This window comes from Myodes glareolus, chromosome 3 (assembly GCF_982192425.1).
Source record: "Myodes glareolus chromosome 3, mMyoGla1.1, whole genome shotgun sequence".
Lineage (NCBI taxonomy): Eukaryota > Metazoa > Chordata > Mammalia > Rodentia > Cricetidae > Myodes > Myodes glareolus.
The window spans coordinates 111,681,118-111,688,065 of record NC_142028.1 but is presented as its reverse complement, the minus strand read 5'-3'; the positions used below and the strand labels follow the sequence as shown (position 1 = coordinate 111,688,065).

The 6,948-nt window shown below is 35.1% G+C and overlaps 1 pseudogene; it reads left to right on the top strand.

The window, feature by feature from the left end:
• The first annotated feature begins 3,083 nt into the window (after positions 1 to 3,083).
• On the top strand, positions 3,084 to 6,581 carry LOC125412638 (small ribosomal subunit protein uS11 pseudogene; annotated as a pseudogene).
• The last annotated feature ends 367 nt before the right edge of the window (positions 6,582 to 6,948 follow it).

Genomic DNA, 6,948 nt, shown 5'->3' with positions numbered 1-6,948 from the left:
AGTCTGGTGAAGTCATAATGGAAATTAATGTGGGGTTTCCTCAAAAATCTACAAGCTAGTCTATCATGGTTCAGGTACACCACTCCAGAGCAGATTGCCCAAACTCCACATGCCACTGCAAATATACTTGCTCCTCCATTTTCCCTTATATTCACAATAGCCAGAAAATGGAAACAACTGAGATGTACACCAACTGATGAGCGGATGATGCAAATGTGATAACTATACACAAAGGAATTTAATTGATGTTAAGGGAAAATAAAACTATGAGATTTTCTGATACATGAATGCAGCAAGAAACAATCATTTAGAGTGAGGTAGCCCAGTCCTAGGAAGACATCTTGCCTTATACGTGTATGCTTTAAGTCTTTAGATAAATGTGTTTATTCTGAAGAACCCATTAGAGGTGGGGGAATAGAAAGCAAGTGACTTATGGAATATGCTTTCAACATTTCTTTTTCTATTTTGTTGTTAGATTTTTCTATTAATTGTATAATGGTTGCAATGGAACTAATTTCTAATATTGCAACATATTTACATTTATATTGTTTGTATCTTTAGTGTGTTATACTTTATAACCCAATTTGCAAAATCAAAAAGTCAGGTGTATGAAGATTACAATGTTTGTATTAGGTGTGAAAGTCTGTGAAAGAGTGACTAATTTATGTGCTAAACCTCAGTTTTCCACATTTGCTCCCAGAATAGTGTCCAAAGTATGTTGTAAGAATCCTAGTAGTGGGGCTGGAGAGATGGCTCAGTGGTTAAGAGCATTGCCTGCTCTTCCAAAGGTCCTGAGTTCAATTCCCGGCAACCACATGGTGGCTCACAACCATCTGTAATGAAGTGCCTTCTTCAGGCCTACAGAATATTGTATACATAATAAATAAATAAATATTTAAAAAAAAAGAATCCTAGTAGTAAGGGCACATGTTCAAATTCTCTTATTCTGTACCCATCCCCCCTCACTGCAGCTGTTGCTATATGCTTTCCCACCCCTATATTCTTAACCTGTTTCTGAGGCAGCAGGTTATCCATGCTACATGATCTGGCACTGGCTAGGCCATAATACTGAATTTTCCCGTGGGCATTCATCAATTAGCAAAATGTAAGAATAGGATGTTGGAGGGAGGGCTGTTTGTTGGTTCCTAGCTGCTCAGCCCCAAAATAATAACACAGAAATTATACTATTTAAATCACTGTTTGGCCCATTAGCTCTAACTTCTCATTGGCTAACTGTTACATCTTAATTTAACCCATTTCTAGTAATCTGTGTATCACCACGAGGTCGTAGCCTACCAGCAGTTTTCTGCACATCTGTCTCCAGTGGCTCCGTGCTGGCTCTCTGACTCTGCCTTTCTTTTCTCCAGCATTCAGTTTAGTTCTAGGTAAATTCTTCACTACTATAGGTCCAAAGCAGTTTTTTTATTCATTAACGGTAATCATAGCATACAGAGGGAAACCCCACATCAATAGGATTTCACCAAAAAAGAGGGAAAAGCTGTCATTAAAATAACTTTGGACTGTAGAGAATTTCACAGAACCCTAACATTCAAACATACAAATTTATTTCTTTCAAAATTCAAAGTAATGATAATTTATTTTATATATTTTTATCTCCACTGTTTGGCCCTGTGAATAGTATGCATTAACTTCATTACTGCAAGTCCCGTCCTCATTTTTCATTTGAAAACATGGAACTTTTTACACAATATCTAATGACTGTAATTACCAATCTTCTAGGGTAGGAAAAATAGATGAAGAATTCAGTATCTGATTTTTTCTTTTAGTGTTCTAGCTTTATGGAGTCTGCATATATATATATATATATGTATATATATATATATATATATATGTATATATATAATTCTCATTACTCATGAGGTTCCAAGCATAGTACCTTCTGCATTGGAGTCATAATTTAATGTGCGTATGGAACTTTTTACTTTCACCATGCTTGTATTGTCAGCCATTAATCTTTATATTTCTTTATAATAATATCAAAGTTTAGAGGATAGTAGTGAGATTCAAAGTCTACCTGTCTTTATGGTAATTTGGGATTGTATACTGAAACTGCCTAAATTTAATGCCTATGTCAAGGTAATAATATAAATCATTTACTCAGATATAATCATAATGCTATGAACACCCTTTACTTGTGCAAGAGGCTCGATAGCTCAAGGTATTGTTCTTATGTAACTACAATAAGACTTGATGTAAAAAGAAAATACTTTGTTATTCTTTATATAGTGACTGCAAATGTCTCAGAAATAAATCAAGCTATACAAAACTCTGGTACAATAAAGATGGAGGGGAAAGAAATCATAGGAAAATATTTGCCTCGGCTATGACTGTGAACTTCTATTAATTTGAATTGCAGTAATTCATACACACAGACCAGTTTATGCCATTCACTAAACTGTAATAAAATGGTTCAAGCTCTGACTTATCTATAATGAAGGAATATGCTCTCACAATGAATTCTCACCCAGAGAAGACTGAAGTAACTAAAAAGAATGTAACATTTCAGGTGTCTAAGCACTCTGGAAATCATTTACATGCAAGCAATTGATGAGCTAATTCAACCCACCCTTATCTATTCATTGAAGCTCATCAGCTTTGGCATACCCGTGCCTTGTTAGTTTAATTCTAATTATACTATGTAGCAGTAAGGTTTGAAAATGCATGCCATTAAAACTTTGTAAATTCCACTATTATAAGAGAAGCAAGTCCAGATTGAGAAAGATTAATAGGTTTTCTATGGTAATGAATAAAATCTTTATGCTTTCAGATAGGTGAAATAAAAGAAATCATAATCTAAGTTATTATTTGTATCCACAGAACTAATTGAATTTTAATTAGGAATTTCTTGCTCAGTAGCACTTTAAATATTATATCTATGTGTGTGTGTGTGTATATATATTATCCCTTGTGTATGTCTAGAGAATATAGAACATAACATTTAAATTTTATTATTTTAGAGCCAAGTTAAAAAACTGCACGTAGTAATACTGAAGATCAAGATATTTTGGCCAAGCATTAAAAAAAATTGTTAGAAATGAGTAAGTATTAGTGAAAGTCAAATAATGGACTTGATATTATATCTGGTAGACTACTTCTACAGTAACTGTGATTGCCAGAGAATGGTCAGTTAATCAAAAATCAAATATTTACATGTTCATTACAGACTGTTAGAATCAGAGAAAAGAATATTTAAATTATTAAAAAAACATAAATGAAAAGCTATAGTATAAAAGTCCAAAAGTTTTGACTTAAATTTCATTAAATTTCTACTATATATTTCTAAGAATATATAGTTCTCTGCAAATTAACTTTGTAACTGTTTTCTTCAATGTTCTATGTAAGTCTACATTTGTCTACCCTATAGAGCATCTATAAAATCTGAAAACTATTTAAAGTGATAGATACTTAATATCTCATTTGATCTGGGCAATTTCTGGGTTTATTGGTTTTAAACCAGCTAAGAGAAAGATTGATTTCTTCTCCGAACATTAGCTGAGATTCCACTGTCTGACATTAAAAATCTGTCAAATATGAGACTTTGACCAATAGTACTATTTAAATGAATGAGGGAATGGCATTTCAAACAGTACAGCCACAGGCAACTACTCAATTGCATTAATAAGCTACCTGGTAGGACCTTTAAGGAGTACTGCTGTGGAAAGGCGATTGTCAAAGTGTAAGATTCCCAAGAACAGGTGACTTCCCATTAGTGGAATGATAAGAATTTACACATAACATTTTATCGTTAACTGATTTCATTGTTAAGGTTCTGTCTTCCCTTAGATTTATTTGATCCCCTTTGCTTTACTCCAAGAGGTCTATGCAGCTCCAACAGTATCAACACATATGTTGCTTATACACTTTTTTTTATGGAGAGGCTGGTCAGTTTCAGAAGAAACAAAATTATGCAGCAAAAGTATACAATTACCAGTAAAATAAGGAGCATATACACTGCATCAGTCAGTTTGTTATGATAGCCCAAGGTAAAGGACTCTAAGTCAATAGGACAAAATGTTTCAACTTGATATCACCCTCTGACTCAGAGCTAAGGAATATATAAAAAATATATTGGTTCAAAAATTCTTCTAGAACTTCAGCTGCCTATCATAATTCAAGGAAAACATTAAATAACTCCGCTGATTGAGTAGCTATCTACTTATATGAGGAATGTAATAATTGTACTCATTCAGAAATGTCATTGGATTTATGATTTTCAAAAAATTGACTTGGTTCTGGCTATTACAAATAATGCAGCTATGAACATAGTTGAACAAATACTTTTATAGTATGATAGGGCATCTCTTGGGTATATTCCCAAGAGTGGAATTGCTGGGTCCTGAGGGAGGTTGACTCCCAGTTTCCTGAGATACCGCCACACTGATTTCCACAGTGGCTGCACAAGTTTGCATTTCCACCAACAATGGATGAGTGTTCCCCTCATTCCACATCCTCTCCAGCATAGGCTATCATTGGTGTTTTTGAGTTTAGCTCTTCTGACAGGTGTAAGATGGTATCTCAAAGTGGTTTTGATTTGCATTTCCCTGATCGCTAAGGAGGTTGAGCATGACCTTAGGTGTCTTTCTGGCCATTCGAAGTCATCTGTTGTGAATTCTCTGTTCAGTTCAGAACCCCATTTTTTAATTGGGTTAATTAGAGTTTTAGTGCCTAGTTTCTTGAGTTCTTTGTATATTTTGGAGATCAGACCTTTGTCTGATGAGGGGTTTGTGAAGATCTTTTCCCAGTCCGAAGGTAGCCTTTTTGTCTTACTGACAGTGTCCTTTGCTTTACAGAAGCTTCTCAGTTTCAGTAGGTCCCATTTATTCATTGTTTCTCTTATTGTCTGTGCTACTGGGGTTCTACTTAGGAACATATACACGTTAGAGTTTTACTCAGAGGTAAAAAACAATGACATCTTGAATTTTGCATGCAATGGATGGAAATAGAAAACGCTTTACTGAGTGAGGTAACCCAGACCCCAAAAGAGGAATATGGTATGGACTCACTCATAAGTGGTTTCTAGCCTTAGTTAAAGGTCTTTGAGTCTATAATTCGTGAAATTTGTGTTTCAGGAAGGTTTGAGTAGAAAGATATAATTTGCATCATATTGTTGACTTTATCCAATTGGTTGAATGCCTTACAACAAAATTGAGTTATTTCCATTTGGTGCCTAGATAATCTATAAAAACTCCTAACCTATTCTTTTGACCAATGAATAACTGAAGGGATAATAGGAAAGATATTGTCTATCAGATTTCACCCACTAAGTGCCAAAAAAATACATTGTGGTTTCTAATGTTGCATTTAATTGTTTGTGTGTTTTTACAGTCTTTGAGTCCATTTCTTTGCTCATGTGCTGATTGAAGTTCTTGCATACTTAACAGCCCATTCTCAGAAAGATAGAGAGCTTCCCCTAAGATTATCTGAATCACCCTCCTTACTTTACCCTTGCTTTTTTCCCTCAGCCTCATGCCTGTTTCTCAAATGGTGACATGCTATTTAGAATTCTAAGTTACAGTTCTAACTTAAAGAGTTGCAATTTCCATTGTCTACCGTAGTTAAACTTCAATTACATAAGAAAATATGCTAGACAAACTCACCCAAAGTCAACAATTTTTTTCTGTTGTTCTTTTGTTTCTTTTGATAGTTAAAGTGAGAAAAGAGGAAAGAAAAATATACCTGAACACAGGGGGTACTGCCATTTGTATAACTTTGTTAATGAGAATACTAGTTTCTTTACAAATAGGTTTAACTTTTTTGTTGAGTTGTCATGAGATGTTGAACTTATGTGTAAACAAAGGATAGCCAAACTAATTGAATATTTTGATGTTCAAAGGCCCTTTCACTTAGCATTGTCAAGGTTCAATTCCTGGCATTTGCACAAACTGTGCATGTAACAGTATTTCATGAATTCATGATTTCAGATACTGGTTTTGTATAATGAGAATAAAAATATAATGTTTATCAAAAGGTTTGAATTAGAATTAAATGAGATAATAGTTGCAGTTATGTAGAACAGTTTTTTAACATGTACTTAAACACCAACCATTTGTATAGGTAACATGTGATCACATTAACACATTTGGAGTCTGCAGACGACGTACAGAGATGGCAACTCGCAAGGGAAGGAAAAGAAGGAAGAACAAGTCATCAGTCTTGGACCTCAAGTGGCAGAAAGAGAGAACGTATTTGGTGTCTGCCATATTTTTGCGTCCTTCAATAACACCTTTGTCCATGTAACTGATCTTTCTTGCAAGGAAACCATCTGCCTGGTGACTGGTGGAATGAAGGTAAAGGCTGACAAAGATGAGTTCTCTCCATATGCACCCATGTTGGCTGCCTAGGATGTGGCCCAGAGGTGCAAGGAGCTGGGCACCACTGCCTTGCATAACAAATTCCGCGCCACAAAGGGAAACAGGACCAAGACACCTGAACCTGGAGCCCAGTCAGCCCTCAGAGTTCTTATTCGCTCAGGGATGAAGGTTGGGCAGATTAAGGATGTAACCCCCATTCCCTCTGACAGCACCCGAAGGAAGGGAGGTCACCGTGGTTGCCGTCTGTGAACAGGACTTCTCAAATTATTTTCTATTAATATATTGCTTTGTATAAAAAAATAGTATGCTTGACTGTCAAATGAACTAAATATGTATGAAGTTAAATTTATATACACATATACAACAAAATTTGCACAAAGTTATCAATGTGATTCCAGATATTTTTGCTTAATCTCAGTTCTCAATGCAGTTGCCAGATTCTTGAGCTAAGCATGAAATCACACAAGTTAAGGAGCAGTGGAAAAGCATTCACATGGAAGAGCATTGCTAGTGAGTCTATCAAATTTTCAATAACTATAGGAAAAGTGGGTCATTCCCATCATATATTTAGTCTGAACATATGCTGAAGTGTTTCTACACATTGGCTATCTTACAG